Here is a 15,313-nt window from a genome sequence, read left to right on the forward strand (position 1 = left end):
TAGTGTAAAACTAACAAAATTATACACATTATGTGGTGAATATTCTAACACAAGAAATCTATAGAAGATTATAGCTGCAATATGTGACAAATAGATGTAAGAGCTGTTGTGTGTGTAGGAAGTTTGCCACTGCTTAGTGTGTATAACATGAAACTATTTAAGTTGTATGATTATTGGATATCACGATATTAACAATGTTTATGTATACCCATTTCATGTTAAATAAATCATTCGCATAATAGGACTTTATTTAATCCTGCAGTCGTTTTAGAACAATGAAACCTTGGTATTCATCTATATGGTATAGATTTGGGCTTTTTTGGTTTACCTTGCATATGTTATTATTCATTATCTCCATATGTTTTCTTTTAATGCACCCCCTCAATAAACTTTATTTTCAGCACAATTAACTTTGAGGTATATATATGCTATTATGTTTCTTGTAAATTGATCCTCAGCATGAGTGTTCAAGCAGTATTAATTCTGGGGCGATGAATTGTAGTTCCGCTATTCAATTTTGTTTTTAAATACATAGGAGACTACAAAGTTTTAATTTGAAAAATATATATTCAATATGTCTGATCTGGCGAGAGCATAATTTAACCAAAACTGTCAAATGGTGCGAACTGAATTGAAGTGACATAAAAGCTCCAAGCCTCAAACATATGGTTATTATCATTATTGTAAGTTTTTATTGTTGTTATATTATCATTATTATTACTATTATATATTATCATTATCGTTATACTGACCTTAGTTTCACTGTATAGTCTAATTGAGCTGTACCTCTGCACCATCTAACATTCTTCTGAATTCGACTTAATTGGCTTATGAAGATAATTGTTTCCCTTTGAAACAGAACTTTAACAAACAAAACTGCCTACAACTTAAATGACAACGTGATCGACACAAAGCAGTCGTTGACAATTGCGGATATTTTCTTTAAGAACAGCTACCAAGGGGTAGCGTCTGAATAGTCTTGTTCAAGACTCAAATGCACCAGATGTCTTAAGAGACTCGAATATATCCGCAGCATTGAACTCAGAATCGAATTAATATTAAAAAAATGTTATTTATAACACATTTAATTAAGAATTCAATCTGCGATAGAAGTAAAAATCCGTTTCATAAAACAAATAACAAGTTTATATAGTCAATAATGTATTGATAGTTCGCGAACGAGTCTAATTGCACTGTCGCACTCTGCGCCTATGTACACAACCACAAGGCTAAATATAGACCTTATCTGTGACAATGAACCTAACAGGCAACTTCGTGCTGGACACGGTTTTCTGTAGAAATCCTGTAAGTACATGTCATATTTATTCCGTAATTTCGTATTCATAAGGTGATATTTATGTGTTTTTTGATATTTGAATACTTTCCGGAGGTTAAACAAAGATTGATCCTGAGAGTTAGAGGTCGTGTGTGAGTAGCCGGGGCGAGTGCATGAGTAGGCCTAGACTAGGCCTGATTGGGGTGTGCATGTGGACCATTACACTAGGGTCTAGATTTTACTACTTACTAGACCTCTAGCTATAGCTACGAATAGTGCAATGAAATGGTTCTTTGCAAGGGTGGTGACTCTCCTGTACACGGGGCCTCCATTTAACGTCCTATCCTGTTTTCCACTTGACATAACCTGCGCCTATGAACAAGGGAAGGGGAACGTTAACACACTTCAGTCATCCGCCTGGGTTGGGGTCGAACCCGGGATCTCCCTTCTTAGATCTAGACTAGACGTGACCTATATCTTCATGTTTGCTTCGACAGGCAGACGCTTTACTAACTGAGCAAACTCGCCTCCTGCATCCTGGCTGTGTATTAAAAGCTGTGCTGTTGATTCTCAACATTTCACACAGCACTGTACAAAACTCAGCTGATTTCACTCAAAATTCTAACTTTACTTAGATCTAGTGACAATTGATGACACCCCTACTACTAATACTAGGCTACTAGTCTAAAATAGCAGTAAAATATAATTTACAGAAGTTAGAAAGAATAATTTAAAGATTTTAAGCGTGGGCTTACTGTCAAAATTGCCAATCAGCCACTTCGCATCGTCTTTATTGCGTGCATTCGTTTGTTAGGTGTGTATGGACTATTTTGTGTGCAATTCTGCCTATTAAAGTATTAACACGTAGTGCAGTGCTAAATAGCTAAGGTCAATACGCATTAGCATTGACTCTCTATCCTGCCCCCCCCCCCCCCCCCCATTCCGAAAACGGAGGGATACCATGCGTGCTACCAAAATGTCCGGTAACGGGGTACTTTTTGTGCGACAAGGTCCGGCCCGAGAATTCTAAAAAAAAGGGGTGTATTTGACTTTTCACCTCGGAGATTTCTTTAAGAAGGGGGGTGTTTTTCTTTTTTTCTCTCATCTCTTTGGACTCCTGAGAAATTAAAAAAGGGGATTATAAAATATCTCGAACATAGAAAAATCGATCAAATCCAGGGATCGATGTAGACTGTTTTTATACTGTAGTCTATCCTAATTCACACACAGCTGCATTACTATCCTGGCTGTGTCCTGTGTATTGAACCTATATTCTCAACATTTCAAACACCACTGTAAAAAACTCAACTGATTTCACTCAAAATCAGTACTTTAGTTTAGTGACGATTGATGATACCTAAAATTAAATAGCAGTAATTACTGATTCATTAAATCTAAAGAGTATCTTTACGAGGATAAAGTACTTAGTTACAGAGTTTGATTACAAAGTCATTCATTATGACAGGTACAAACATTAGTAGGCCTATGTGAAAGGACACAGTTATGCAGGCACAGGTGATGTCAGTTAAGAATAATGGAAGGCTTATTTCTAACTAAGTCTCAATATCAGGCACTAAATTAATTATTCGGTAGTGATATATTATGCAGATAAGTGAGCATAGAACTAATTTGCAGACTTTGTTTATTCTTACAAGGTACATGTATGAATGAAAACAGGAGCACAGAAATTTTGTATGTATTCCATGTGCTAAATGTACGTAATGCAGGCTAAGTTCTTTGGTGTATTCCCTGGGTGTGTGAGCCAACCAGTAATGACAGCTTATCTGAGTAAAGGGGGGGGGGGGGGTGGTCTGCTTTTTCTGAGATAGGGGGTTCATTGAGCAGTGTTCCGGATTTAGGGGGGGGGGGGTCTCAAAGGCAGGAAAAGCCCGCATAAGGGGCGTCCAGAAATTTTGGCAGTCCTCAGATAGGGGGTGCTTTCAAAAAGAGGGAACAAGCATATGTGTACCCTAAATAACACTGAGGGGGGGGGGGGTTCTCTATCAGTCTTAGACAGAAATAACCGTCTGATATGGGTCATTTCTTTAATAAAACTGACATTTGTTGACATTCCCCATACACAGATCGTAACCCAGGCGACTCACACAGGGGGGGGGGGGGATAGATTGAGCCTATTCTGTACCTCTTTTTACTCTGAAATCTGCTCCCCCGATTTTCTATATTTAGATCTAATTTTCTGATTTATAAAGCAAATAGAAAAAAAGCTAGACCCTATGTATATTTTTCTCCTATTCACAGTTATTTGTTATGACTTATTTTCAAAGTGAAATTTACGGACTTACATGTACAGTACGTGTATGAGTTATCCAATTTTGATTTCAGAACCGTGAAACGGTACCTTCATGCATTCATTCTGGTAATCTATGACATGACCCGGCCGATATATTTCCGGGTCAACCTACCAAAACATAGCCAATGGCCAATCAGAGCACTCGTTTAATATTGGGTTTATGAATATGCATACGTCACTGGGTCAAGACGGGTGACTCGTACGTAGCTATTGGACGTTCAAAAAGAAAAAATGAATATTCATCATCTAAAAACCAGGTGGCTGACAACGAATCATGTTGACTACGAGACTTTCTCGGATTAATCATTATCCCCTAGCAACGAAGTTGGAGGGGATATAGAAACACTGCCGTCCGTCCTTCCGTGCGTCCGTCTGTCCGTAACAATTTTGGATTCCGATCAATAACTTCGGTAATGTTTGACGGATTTTAATGAAATTTGATATGAAGGTACATGATATCAAAATACAGGCTAAGTTAAATTTCCGAGTATGTAGGTGAAAGGTGAAAGGTCATATCTCATTAAATATGCAAAAGCACCTAATTATATATGTGAAAATGTGGTTAACTTCCTTGCCTAGTAATATAATAGTATAGTCCAATGGAGGTAACTTGTTCTGATGTACATGTATATAGGCCATTTGTACCCTGCGAGGGGATGCTACGCTTTGCGTTGACTTGTTAAAGTAGGATCTAAATGAGCAAGCTATCGTAAGTCAAAGTAGATATTTCTGTGTTATTTTTTATTTGTTAATATAATCAAATGTAATTTTACAGCCAAAGTGAATATATGAGGATGTAAAGAGTAAAAATCTTGTTGCATATCTCATTCATCGCGGTCCTGCCGAACCAAACCATTTGTTCCACTCAGTCACCATAGGACGTACTTCAGTCTATGTATAGAGGCGGTCAGATGAGCCAGATGCAATTTCAGCAGAACAACCGTCGATATCAGAGACTGAAGCTTTCGGTCTATATCAGTCTATGCTTTGCTGGAGTGGTATACTGTAGTAGTAGATCTACTGTCATCCGTTGCTGTTATCCGGACTTGGCTGTCGGATTTAATAAATTTAGAATTGAAAAATTTCATTTTTATTTCAAGGGCAGGCTAAGCTGTAAGCAGCCAAAACAACAACTCCTGCAATAAACTGCAAACCCCCAAACAGTGTTTAGATTTCACTAACACCATGCTATACATGTACATGTACATGCTTCAGAGAGCTCCGCCTACGGCCTCCGAAGGGCTTCGGTGACGGAGCTCCCTGGAGTAAAGATTTCACTAGACTTTAGTTAAGTTAGAATTAAAATAGAAATGTAAATAATCTAGAGTCTAGTTGGTAGACAGTAGGAGGACTAGGAGGCGATTTGGCTCAGTCGGTAAAGCGTCTGCCTGTCAGCCCAAAGATCTTGGGTTCGAATCTCACCCAGGCGGATGACTGAAGCAAGCGTTGTGTGTTAACGTGCCCCTCCCCTTGTTGTTTCATAGACGCAGGCTATGTTACATGGAAAACAATCCGTCTCTCGGATAGGATGTTAAAAGGAGACCCCGTGTACAGGATAGTCACTACCCTTGCACGTTAAGAACCCACGGCACTATTCGTATAAGAATAGGGGAAAAACCTGGTGTAGTGGTCTACCTGCACACCCCACTCAGGCCGAATATATATATATATATACATGTATATACGGCATCTGCAAGAATCTTCAGTACCGGTATTGAAGGATAGGAGGCAGATTATCTTCAAGAAGGAGAAGAAGTATACTGCACTCTGCAGTGTAGTGTAGTCTAGTGCCTAGTCATGCTAGTGGTTTCTAAATTTATTCTAGAGTATTGATCTTTTTTTGGCGCAGTCTTGACTCTATGTCTCTTAGTTTACGTCAAGACTCTGTCTCTGCTCTCAGTCTTTAGACTGCAAACACTGTAGCAGTGACTGTTGTTTTCAGTCACTGAGTCTGAATGTGAACCTAGCTATTTTAAGAATAAATTTTCCCCCTCTCTTTTACAGGAAATATACAGTGTATTACCATATGCTTGCTTCTTTGAGTATGTGCCTGAAACAAGAATGTCCTGGAGAAAACAGACCACAACAAGAAAAGGTAATTTTTTTTTTTTTATTTTTTTTTTTAACTTGGACTTTTTAAAACTTGACCTGTTTAGTTTGTCAAGTAAAAGGAAATTTTTAAATGGGTGAGGGCATTAAATAAGGCCAAGTTGGAGGGGTGTGCAAAGGGCTGGTATGAGAAGTATCGATTCAGGGGTGGCTACATGGTATGTGTGCAACAAGATGTCTACTAACAAGTTGCTGTAGTGTTTATTTAAAGTGTATTTTAACTTCCAATATATATTTTTTATAATTAACATTTGAAGGCCTTGAAGAAGGGATGGGGGGGGGGGGGAGTCCTATACACGAAACAGAATGACAAGCAAAAAGAAAATAATTGACCTTCATATTTTGCTGAAAAAGAAAGTAAACATTGAAGACAATTGAAGAAAAAAAAATAATGCAATTTTTGTGTATTCTTACATATTTGGTTAATATTTATTGAATATTTTTATAATTCGGTTCCAGGGATGGAGAGGAAGGGCTTGCTGTTGAGAGATCATGGAGTGCCTTGAGGTTCCACCTTCAGTCTTGATGTTCTGCCCCTTACCTCAAAGCGATGGCCTCTTGTGCCTGGCAATATATGAGCGAAGCACAATGGACTGGTAATTCATAATGCATATTACAATGTTTTTTTAACAAATCAGGGAAAGAAACAGAGATAAATTCATAGCATATGAGTCTGTCATGGCATTTTTAGTAACTCAACATTTGCTCCTGCAACGACTACTCTAGGCTTTATTTTGTCAAAGGTGTAGGGTTAGACTGAGGGTTGGAATTGTGATTAAGGTGGTTTAGGTTTAGGGTTAGGCCTAGGGATGAAGTTTAATAGTGGAGAAAAATTATGTGAAGCAATTGTCTCAGGAGAAGGTGTTGTACAACTGGATTTTCCAGGTGCTGGTGGAGCTGCATGTATCTTTTACTCATCAATGGTAGTTTTAAAATCTTCCTCTGTATTGTGAAAGCAGAAACGTGATGTAGAGTGGAAGGGAAAAAAGTATATAACACAGTATCATTTACAATAGATTTTATAAAGTAAAAACACACTGGCCTGCAGTTTGTGAAACATGTAGCACTGTATTACCAATTAAAAGAATTCAGCGATTTTTACAACATGCTCTATTGGCATTTATGTACTGGTTATGTTGTAACACAAAATGAATTCTTAACTTTAATCCTGGATCCATTGCTAAACATAATGTCAACCCTAAATGTATTAAACATTGCCAGACCCAATTTCGGGCTACCCTAAATCCCTTTCTACATACCAGTATTGTTCAAAGTTTATATTTATTACACCCTTACTGCGAGTTATAGAAATTCTGCAAGAACCCTACCCTGCTGTTCGCTTTATAATTAGTACTGTACATTGCTTTCATGAACATGCCATAAAAGTGAATTTATTTTATGTCTCTATACAAACAGGTGCCTGTACATGTAATGTATTTCATGCAAATGAACGGTAGAATGAGAAGCTCACGATGATATGGTAGACAAGGACCTTGCTGTCTAAAGCTTGGAGGCCAGATGACAGTGTCTGAAGTAAGTCGCCCCATAAAATAGCGAGAACTTTTTGTTGCAATTGTTAACCAACACATCCTTACCACATGCAACCCATCCCACTTTCACAATATATTTTCTTAACAACAGTAACCCAAGTTCAACGTTTGGATTGGTGATTTTAAACAAAAATGGGGGTGGTAGGGCGGTCAGCCTGGCAGTACAAGATCTAATTATGTCATATGGCTGTATCTTGGATGTCCTGGAGGTAGTTGCCCGAGAAGTGTGATAAAGAAAAATATGTTTGCATACTAACAGTAAAAAAAAAAATAAAAATGATTGGACACCTTTGGTTGTAACAACTCAGATCAGAATGAGATTTTTACACTGTAAAGTTGCCGGTGTCAAGTATTTTTGGAATTCAATTCTATGATTTCTCTGTGAATGCCATTTTAAAAACAATGGTCTGAATGTTTAGTTAGATCTTTTACACAAACGTAGTATATTAGTAATGAAAGGCATGTTTGGTAATACAGTAATTTCATTTCAGACCATGAAGACCATGTATTATTATAATTATCTGGGATGTGTCGTTGGGCTGATAATCATGGAAAATAAGGAATGTACTCCTGTCGAGCAAACAATATGTTTATATAAAACGAATAACTCTTTGGAGATTACTTACTAGAAGAAGTAGAACAAGAAGAAAAAGAAGAAGAAATACACTGATGATTACTTCCTTTACTTCCTAAAGTTGTATACTATTTGAAAATAGTTTATATTTTATTCATGAACAGCCGGCTTGTCAGAATTGCGTACAAGGATGCCATTGGACTTTTCTGTACTAGTAGCTGAAGGGGAGCAGTCACCAGAAGGAGCATGCAACTCCAAAACAATGTGGATACTTCTACCGAGTTCATCTCAAGAATCGAGATGTGACAGTGGATGTACATGTAGAGGGGTTTGTGACCCTTCTGACTGTGGACTACTTGCAATACACATAAACTCAATCAATGGATTGTAGAGGAGTAATGGTGGGTCCGGTGAGCTCAACTCTGGAGGTTAAGTTCGGAAAATTAATAAAGTTCCTTTTAATATGGGTGTATATGGTTCCAGGGATTAATTTGACGCAATGCCTCGTAGTGACACGCCCTTTTAAGGGGCAACACACGTGTCAGAAGGTATAAAATGGGAAGCAGTTCCTGAATTGGCACGAGCTTTTACTTTTCGGATGACTTCCTCATTTTGTTTCATACCTCATTTCCTTTGCCGCCATGAGGTGCTAAAGTTTTAGCAAAGTTGGGGGCTTCCATCCCATAGATGTGACTTTTCATGATTAAATGTAATAAATTGTAATAAAGTTACTATCCACTTCAAAATTTGTCGAGAATTTTATTTCTTTGTGTGGACTTTGTTCTTCTCTGGAACGCGATTTGGGCAGTGTGATAGGCGGCCACCGGCCACTCAGTTGCCGGGGCTGTTTCATATATAAAGAATGTGTGAAGACAAGCGACTGCATTATAAGCTCAGCATGATCAGTAACATTGATTCCTTTTATGAGGAAATTTAAATTTTTGTTCCTCCCAACCATGAGTTGTACATATTCTTTGATTCGGGGAGGGGTTGGTGAAGAGGGATAAGTGCCCCATATTTTGTATTGTAACAGGTTGTTTTTCTACATAAGGAGACAAGGATAATATAGTAATATATCACCTATATCAACACGATGAGCAAGACGGCAAATGAGGCGATAGAATGAGTTTAGAGAGGGTGGGGAAGGAGGATCGAGAGAATAGAAGGGGATGAGGTGAGAAGGAGACTGAGTGTGGAAAACAGAATTGGAGGGGTAAAGGAGGGCGGGAGCAGGAGGTAGAAGAGAGAGGTATACAGAGTAGAATAGGGAAGAAGGGAGGAGATGGATTGAGTGAGGAAAAAGAGGATGAAATGGGGAAGAAAATGGAGGAAGGGCTAGAAATGAGTGGGACAATAATAATGATATATGCCCGATATATGATGTTAGGCTGAAAGAGGAGGAAGGCCAAGAAATGGAGTTGATATAATATACAATGAGAAGACTCTGTGAAAGCAGGGGGAAAAAGAGGAATTAATGGGGGGGGGGGGGTTAAAGGGAGAACAGAAAGTAGAGGAAACAGAGAGGAATGGTGGAGCCGAGAGAGCGAGGTTAGAGAGGGGCAGTGGCGGATCCGGGGAGGGGGGGGGGGGGCGTCCCTTCAAAAATAAAACGTGTAAAAACACGTCAATTTAACCTTTTGGGGGAGATGCCCCACCCCCACGCCCCCCCCCCCCTTGCCCCCTGGCGCTCAAGGGGGGGGGGGGGGGCAAAAATTTAGAGGGCCCCCCCCCCAAAAAAAAAAAAATGTGCTCACTACCCCACTAAGGGGAGGTTAAAGGGGGGGGGGATTTAGAGGGCCCCCCCCCAAAAAAAAAAAAATGTGGTCACTACCACTAAGGGGAGGACAAAGGGGGAAAGTAGAGGAAACAGAGAGGAACGGTGGAGCTGAGAGAGCGAGGTAAGAGAGGGGCAGTGGTGGATCTGGGTGGGGGGGGGGGGGCATTCCCCTCCCCCTTCGTAAATAAAAATGTAAAAAACACGTTAATTTTACCTTTTTGGGGAGATGCCGCACCCCCACGCCCCCCCCCCCTTGCCCCCTGGCGCTCAAGGGGGGGGGGGGCAAAATTTAGAGGGCCCCCCCCCCAAAAAAAAAAAAATGTGCTCACTACCCCACTAAGGGGAGGTTAAAGGGGGAACAAAAAGTAGAGGAAACAGAGAGGAACGGTGGAGCTGAGAGAGCGAGGTAAGAGAGGGGCAGTGGCGGATCCGGGTGGGGGGGGGGCCATTCCTCCCCCCTTCAAAAATATTTTAACTTTTTGGGGAGATTTTCGCCCCCCCCACCTCCCTGGCGCTCAAGGGGGAGGGGGGGGATGCAAATTTTAGAGGGCCCCCTCAAAAAAAAAATTGCTCACTACCCCGCCACCCCCCCCCCCCCCCCCCCCCCCCCACTGAGCGCATTTTCGGCTGGCGCGATTTTCAAATTTCCGGGAGCAAAAATAAAAAAAATTGGGCCCCCACCCCTAAGAAATCCTGGATCCGCGCCTGGAGAGGGGAAGCAGGGAGAAAGGGGGATCGAGAGAGGGACCAACATTAATGAGACGCGGAGAAAAGGGAGCGTAGGTGGGGAGAGGCGAAAGGGGGCATTCTTTTGGATTTAAGAGGGCGGCCGGCCGGGTAAGGGAATAAGGGCGTATACTCCGTGGAGCGTTTAGGAAATGAGGGGAAATAAGAAGAGCTAGCGCAGGATAGTGAAGGGAAAGAGAGAGGGAGAAAGAGCGCGTGCGGGATGGAGGGAAGGAAGATTGAGGAGGGGGGGGGGGCGGGTGGCGGAATAAGCAGGCCGACCGGAGAATGAGTTGATGAAGGTTTGGGAAAAGGGAGTGAATGAACTAGGGGAAAGGATTGGATAAACTGGGATTAATGGATAAGAGCGAATTAAAGGCGGTGAAAAAGAAGGTAGAAGACGAAAGTTGGAGGTGAATGAGGAAGGAGAGAATGAAAGGGGAGAAAAGAAAGAAGGAGAGAGTGGTAAACAGAGAGCTAGAGAGGGTGAGCGGTAAGGCAAGGGGAGAAGGGGAGGGGAGAGATGAGCAAGCAAACCGGCGGAAAAACGAGTTTAGAGAGGAGGGGGGGGGGGGGAAGATGATTGGGTTTACGGCGAAGAGAGGGAAATGGCTGAAGGGGTGGGGTGCATGGGGGGCGGGGGGGGGGGCAGGCGAAAATCAAAGGAGAATGGGGATGAGGGATTGAGACAATAGAAGGGGACGAGGAAAGAAGGAGAGACACTATAATACTCAGGTGATAAAGAGGAACAGTGCGTTACTGTGGCAACTGTAATCTGGATAACATTAAAGTAAGAGGTAATAGTCTACTCACAAGACGATTTTATGTTAATCGAGGGTCTATAAATAGGGATAATATCAATATATAGCTCTTTTAAAATGTTATACAATCGGCCTATGATCAAATGAAACTCCTAACTTCACTACAACCTTTGTTTTGGTGATTAATTGGTACTCTTTACCGCTAGGTTCTTTTAAAGCTATGATCATGCTTAACTCGTTGTTTATGCATGCATGAAGCATTGCCCCTACCCCCCTAAAAATATTAAAACAAGTGAATTAAAAAAGTTATGTCAGTGCCAACAAAATCTAAATTAATAAGTGAACATTAAACAACATGAACAGCCTACACAGAGGAGCATGCACGCGTTTTATTTTATATCATTTATATTTTCATTGCCCATGCGATTAAAAATAGGTAAAGTCTGGAGTAAAGAAAACTCATCAGACCAATGTACTATCAGGGCGCAAAAATTACTCAATCCTACAGTTCACTACTGTTCTATAAATCTAACCTAGGTGACAATAGTTCCAGTACATTACCATAGCAACCTTGTCACCTGGGTTTCAGATTACATATTCTGCTCTGATATTACTGAGCAACTTTGGGTAATCTCCTTCGATACTTTACTGTTACTGTATGGGTATCGGGTGTGTATGATGATTGCGCGAGGGGAATTCATGAATTCACTTTGACCCAGTTGTTTATGGTTCAACCGACGCTACCGGTATAAAATAAAAACAACATTACGACCTACCTAGTGTGACATGTGTAACATAGATAGCATATTACACATGACAAAACATGTGTTCCCCTCACCCCCCCCCCCCCCCCCCCCCCCCGTAGCAAGAAAAAACCCAGCGACTAAACAACTCAATTAAAATTAACAGATAATTATTGCAATGAGATAATTGGTATCAATTCTGGCAATTGTGTATGATCTGTATTCAACAATTTGATTTGCAAGCAAATGATTATTTTTTGTAATGACTCGATTAAAACTTACTTGAAATGTTGGGGTATAGTTCCGCTCTCTCCTTGGTTGTGGACCATTTCCTTGATGGCGCATGACTGGATTGAGTTGTAAGTGGAACATGATGAATGAATCTTGCCGCGGTTGTTTGAGTCTCTGTAGCAGTCCTGGAAAGTATCTGTGATGTTTCCTTCTGTCAGCAAAGACGCCTTACAAAAGCTGTGAGGCATGTGCTGGCATCCAATGGCTGGTCGCTTCCCTATTGATTAAACGAAAGTCATCATGGTAAACATCAGGTATTCCACGCAAACAAATTCCTCAAATTTAACAAAACACTGATTATGACTGCACTCAAATACAAAATGTTTGTTACAGACTTACAGCAGATATTTTCTTAATAGATGGCAAATTATCATTACACTTATGCTATGGCATGATGAAACAAAGGCTTGTGAAATATCCATAAACTACTGCACCAGGTCCAGGGCAGATAGTGACCAAAGCCAGTGACCAGTGACCGAAGCCGGCGAAGGCGAAGCCGAAGCCGTGGCGCGGCAGTAAACACGTAATTGACCCTCACGGCCTCAGTTTAATTACAAAATTGTATCTAGTAATTTGTTTGGGTTAAGCCTTGAGCTAATACTATATCCAAACAGAATTGCAATAGTCTTAGTTAGACTATTACCTATTAGTATTACAATTCATTCAATGCAATATAATGCAAATGCATCAGCACTTAATTACACACTAACACAAAAATGAGTAAGCGGGACTAAACTTACCAGGAGCGGTGTTATGATCTTCCTTGTTCTGGTTTTTGGCCCATTATTTTTCATTTCGCTTCCTTTTTCTTGGATTGTTGGTTCTCTCAACTAGAACCCCTCCCTCATCCATGCTGCTAAGTGAGCTAAAGACTGTCAAAACACTGTAAATACTGCAGATATAGGATCGATCTCGATGCAAGCAGCAAGCAATACTGCGCTCTGATTGACCAAAACACACAAGGTGGATATAACGCCTTTTGGAATTAAACACTTTTGGATTTAGCGCCTTTTGGAACTAAACATTTTTTTGTGTCAAATTGTTTCATATTTCTGAAAATTATGTTGAGTAAAGGAATGGTGATTTAAATGCGCATGTGCAACTGGTATGTACTCATACTAATAACTTGGTAAAAAATGGATTTAGCGCCTTTTGGAATTAAGCTCTTCATTGATAAGGCGGGTAAAATAAGGCCAACATTGTGCGAATATTCTTTCAATATAATTTTCGTAATTTAACCAAATTAAATGTGTACGTCTTTGTATAGTGCCTCGATAAGAATGATTCCAATCACCTGTCACAAATAATAGTATTGTAATAGTCAGAATGCCAATTGCATTTATTGCGTGTTTTGAGGGAGGGAAAGCCATAATGTGTTTCGTTCTTAGAACATTTAATGTATGCAATTCGCATTCCGCGACACTGTATGTTTTAATCTCAATTCATTGTTTTCAAAAATCAATACCTCTTTCTAGCTAAGATACTATTGGAAATGTTTCAAGAGCATATGAATCATAAAAACAGATCAGGGAAAATTTGAGAAAATATGACAATTAATGAGAAATTTGTTCTGAGAGATAATATTATCTCTCCTGACTTGAGTTAAGAGATAATATTCACTAATGCACTCGCAAAAGTTAATTATTTTGTATACTATGTCATTATCTTTATCTGCAGGTGAAATTCAACTATGCTAGAGTGCTTATTCTGCACAGCGCCCTCATTTGCACACACGCATATGCGCAATTCGGATTAAACAAAACACGTAACATTTGAATTTCCCCCGGTCCCCAAGAGAAACAAAATACTCTGTGTGCCCATGCATTGAGCCATAAGGCATGGCCGTACAGAGAATCACAGATTCGTGGCAATCAATCTTTCTCATCTCTTCCCCTTCTCCTCTTTCTCATTCTCATCTCTTCCCCTTCTCCTCTTTCTCATTCATATCTCTTCCCCTTCTCCTCTTTCTGGTTCTCATCTCTTCCCCTTCTCCTCATTCTCATTCTCATCTCTTCCCCTTCTCCTCATTCTCATTCTCATCTCTTCCCCTTCTCCTCTTTCTCATTCTCATCTCTTCCCCTTCTCCTCTTTCTCATTCTCATCTCTTCCCCTCTCCTCTTTCTCATTCTCATCTCTTCCCCTTCTCCTCTTTCTCATTCCCATCTCTTCCCCTTCTCCTCTTTCTCATGCTCATCTCTTCCCCTTCTCCTCTTTCTCATTCTCATCTCTTCCCCTTCTCCTCTTTCTCATTCTCATCTCTTCCCCTTCTCCTCTTTCTCATTCTCATCTCTTCCCCTTCTCCTCTTTCTCATTTTCATCTCTTCCCCTTCTCCTCTTTCTCATTTTCATCTCTTCCCCTTCTCCTCTTTCTCATTCTCATCTCTTCCCCTTCTCCTCTTTCTCATTTTCATCTCTTCCCCTTCTTCTCTTTCTCATTCTCATCTCTTCCCCTTCTCCTCTTTCTCATTTTCATCTCTTCCCTTTTCCTCTTTCTCATTTTCATCTCTTCCCCTTCTCCTCTTTCTCATTCTCATCTCTTCCCCTTCTCTCTTTCTCATTCTCATCTCTTCCCCTTCCTCTTCTCTCATTTTCATCTCTTCCCCTTCTCCTCTTTCTCATTCTCATCTCTCCCCCTTCTCCTCTTTCTCATTTTCATCCCTTCCCCTTCTCCTCTTTCTCATTCTCATCTCTTCCCCTTCTCCTCTTTCTCATTTTCATCTCTTCCCCTTCTCCTCTTTCTCATTTTCATCTCTTCCCCTTCTCCTCTTTCTCATTCCCATCTCTTCCCCTTCTCCTCTTTCTCATTCTCATCTCTTCTCTTTCTTCTCTCTCTCATTCTGAATTCTCCCTTTATTGTATGGTGTGATTGTGGGTGTGTGCATATACGTTGGTGATACCTGCTGACAGTTAATGGTGGGTCTCTTTTCCCCCCTGATTTTGTCTTCTTCTAAATATACGTATAATTATACGCCTAGTAATTTTTTTATTTATTTCGCTTTTTAATTTGATATTGTGTTTACCTTGTTAGGGGCCTCATGTACAAGCACAAAATTTCTTCTTAGAGGTACTGGCCTATTATTTATTCTGTTTTTATGACTTGAAATGATTTTTATGATGCCAAATAAACTGAATTGAATTGGACTGAGTTATGATTAAAAGTAAATTAATTTGATAATTATGTTCTTCAATAAGACC

At 40.3% G+C, this 15,313-nt stretch overlaps 1 long non-coding RNA gene across 1 annotated transcript; it reads left to right on the plus strand.

Annotated features, from left to right (window-relative positions):
* Positions 1-1,275: 1,275 nt before the first annotated feature.
* Positions 1,276-8,566, plus strand: LOC105447400. Its single transcript, XR_004065249.1, has 5 exons — positions 1,276-1,305; positions 5,592-5,682; positions 6,156-6,292; positions 7,113-7,229; positions 7,985-8,566. It is a non-coding gene; the product is annotated as an uncharacterized LOC105447400 (long non-coding RNA).
* Positions 8,567-15,313: the final 6,747 nt, after the last annotated feature.

The sequence above is a fragment of the Strongylocentrotus purpuratus genome, unplaced genomic scaffold (assembly GCF_000002235.5).
Source record: "Strongylocentrotus purpuratus isolate Spur 01 unplaced genomic scaffold, Spur_5.0 spur5_scaffold_2, whole genome shotgun sequence".
Taxonomy (NCBI): domain Eukaryota; kingdom Metazoa; phylum Echinodermata; class Echinoidea; order Camarodonta; family Strongylocentrotidae; genus Strongylocentrotus; species Strongylocentrotus purpuratus.